Raw genomic sequence first — 3,366 nt, forward strand, 5'->3', positions numbered from 1 at the left:
TCCCTGGTTCTGTTTTGCTCATTAGTTTATTTTTCTGATTTTAATACCTACACATTATATTTCACTTTCCCACCGATGGTAAGGCTTGTGGAGTAAAAGTTCAGAATATTGGATTAATCTTCCTCAGAAGCACGGTTTTTTTTTTTTGTCTTTCAATGAACTTTTTATTAGCCTTCTGCCCTGCCATGGGATGCCCACTTCTGCTGCCTTTAATGCCTCAGAACTTTGGTGTCGTTGACCTCAGGCACCACTCTGCCACCCACAATCCTGTGGGTCGTGGTCTTTTGGGTGGTTTGTAAGGAGGGGCTCTTGTCCAGGGTGTCAACAAGATTGAATTCCTCCCCTTCTCCCAGGAGGCTGAGGTAAGTGGCAATTTCAGCCTCCAGCTTGACCTTGATGTTCAGCAGGGCCTCATACTCCTGGGCCTGGTGCTGCCCCTCTGCCCGGGTCTGGGCCGGCTGTGACTCCAGGTGCAGCAGGATCTCATTGAGCTGTTCCATCTGCATGGCATAGCGCGTCTCCACCTCTGTCAGGCTGTTCTCCAATCTAACTTTCAGATTCCTCATTGAGTCCAGGTCAGTCTCCAACGACTGGACTGTACGTCTCAGCTCCGTGAGTGTCGTCTCAGCAGTGCCTGTCTCAGCGGTCTGCGAGGTGACCACTGTGGTGCTCTCTTCAATCTGATGGGACCAGTACTTGTCCAGCTCCTCTCGGTTCTTCTGAGCCAGCTCGTCATACTGGGCCCCGATGTCTGCCATGATTTTGCTGAGGTCCTGAGATTTGGGGACATCCACCTCCACAGTCAACCCAGAATTGGCAATCTGGTTTTGTAGACCATTTACTTCCTCCTCGTGGTTCTTCTTCATAAAGAGCAACTCCTCCTTGAGAGCCTTGACCTCTGTCTCCAGCTGCAGCTGAGTGATGTTGGTGTCATCAATGACCTTTCAGAGCCCATTGATGTCATTCTCCACAGACTGGCACATGGCCAGCTCCATCTCATACTTGCCTCTGAAGTCATCGGCAGCAAGACAGGCATTGTCAATCAGCAGAATTATGTGGGCGTTGTCCACAGAGTTTGCAAAGATCTGAATCCTCAGGTCCTTGATGGTCTTGAAATAATGCCCTCAGTCTCTGACCTGGGGTCCCTTCTTCTCTAGGTGTTCTGAGATTTTGCTTTCCAGTATCCCATTATCAGCCTCCAGGCTTCTTACCTTCTCCAGGTAGGAGGCCAGGTGGTCATTCAGACATTGCATAGTTTCCTTCTCGCTCTGGATGTCTCCTATGCCCACCAGACCCCCAAGCCATCCCTATAGCCAGGTCCCTGGATCCCCATCTGTCCTATACTCTGGTGGTGCAGGACACCAATATCTGGGAGCTTGAGCCCCCGGTGCCTGTATAGACACTGGCTGCGCTGCTGGCCAGCTGGACCTTGTAGCTGGGTGACCGCATGGAGCCCAGGGTCCGGTAGCTTGTGGAGAAGCTGGAGCATGTGCTGAAGCTCATGTTGTTCAGGGAGGAAGGTGAGGAGTCGTGACTCAGGTTGAAGCTGCCCAGAAGTAACTTTTAATCCAATTTAAGAATTGTTTTTGACTAACTTTAAAAAATAAGTTATCAATTAGTATACCAGGAAGAACAGACTTTGGAAAGACCAGAATGGCACTTCCTATCTGTGTCTCCCTGGGTGCATTTACAAAATCTTTCTGAGCCTCCGTCTACTTTGGGAGTGAATACACTTATTTCTTCTTAAAGGTTGTTGAGAGCAGTAATGAGGTAATGGATATCATATGTAAAGAGACTAACACAGTGACTAGCTTAAATCAGTCACACATCAAGCTGTGGTATGTCCAAGATGGCTTTTACTGGCTTGTGAGACAGTTGTTGAATTTTCAGGAAATTGTGCTGGTTGACAACACTTTGGTAGCCTGAAATCAGCAATGGAAGTACAGAGCAGACCATTTCTTCTTTCTGGAGAGTTGGTTGTTACACATTTAAGAACACACTACTGATAAGAATTATTAATCCCCCCTTCACCATAGCTTCAAATTGTATTATAAACCTACCAGACTTTGTGAACAGTCCCTACAGAGTGTAAAATGATCCTGTAAGAGGACTCAAGGTCCCCACAGTGACCTTCGCTCCCATCACTTTCCATGTTGTAGCACAGAGGCAGTCAGGGCCCTTTGACACTGTCCTCTCCATCCTGGGAGACTGAAGAATGTTCTGCTTTTTAAGTTTTTATGCTTGCTTCTTATGTTTTTTCCTTCTCCCGTTATATCAAGTAAGCTGGCATGTCTTTCTCTAATAGCTTCCCCACACTTACACTATTTGCTATTCTTATTATTTAATGTTAGCCGAAAAATCAGCTGCAAAATAATGTGTAATATAAAAGTTACCTGGCTCCCTATTCAAAAACGGACCAAGAATCTGAATCGAGATTCCTGTGAAGAAGATACACAAATGGCCAATAAACACTTGAAAATATGTTCAACATCATTGGTCATAAGGAAAATGGAAATCAAAATCATAATGAGATACCATGTCACACGCACTGGAATGGCCACAATGAACAAGTCCAATAATAACAGGTGCCAATGAGGATGTGGAGAATGTACACACTAGCTGGGAATGTAGAAGGGTACAGCTGTTTTGGAAATCAGTCTGGTAGTTTGTCAAATGATTAAACACAGACCTCTACCACGTGACACAGAAATGCAACTCCTAGGTGTAGATACAAGCAAAATGAAAAACATGTCCACATAGAAACCTGGACGAGATTGTTTACAACAACATTAATTCATAATAACCCCAAACTGGAGACAACCCGAATGTTCATCAGCTGACAAATGGATAAATAAACTGGTATATCCATACAATAGAACATTATTTGGCCATAAAAAGGGATGGAGTGCTGATATATGCTACAACATGGATAAACCTTGAAACATTATGCCAAGTGAAAGGATCCAGTCACAAAGACCGTATAGTATATGATTCCATTTATATGAAAATCCAGAACAGAGAAATCTGCGAAGACAGGAAGTAGATTAGTGATTGCTTAGGGCTGGGGTAGGACTGTCGGCGTGGGGATAGGGGAGTGATAGCTAAAGATTATTGGGTTTCTTTCTGAGGTGATAAAAATCCTGTAAAATGAATTGTGGCGATGGTTGTGCATATCTGTGAGTGTACTAAAAACATTCATTTTATACTTAAATGGGTGAATTGCATGCTATGTAAATTATATCTCCATAAAGCTGTTAAAATTTAAAAAATGCATTCTTATGAAGTAAAGTTTAATTCATAGACTGCTAGTATGATCTAAAAGTAAGAAAATATTTTATTGAATGTACTTTAATACATTAATTAATT

General features: G+C 43.7%; 1 pseudogene; it reads right to left on the reverse strand.

The window, feature by feature from the left end:
* Positions 1-209: 209 nt before the first annotated feature.
* Positions 210-1,503, reverse strand: LOC112296921 (keratin, type I cytoskeletal 18 pseudogene; annotated as a pseudogene).
* Between the last annotated feature and the right edge of the window lie 1,863 nt (positions 1,504-3,366).

Source organism: Desmodus rotundus, chromosome 11 (assembly GCF_022682495.2).
Source record: "Desmodus rotundus isolate HL8 chromosome 11, HLdesRot8A.1, whole genome shotgun sequence".
In the NCBI taxonomy this organism is placed as follows: Eukaryota; Metazoa; Chordata; class Mammalia; order Chiroptera; family Phyllostomidae; genus Desmodus; species Desmodus rotundus.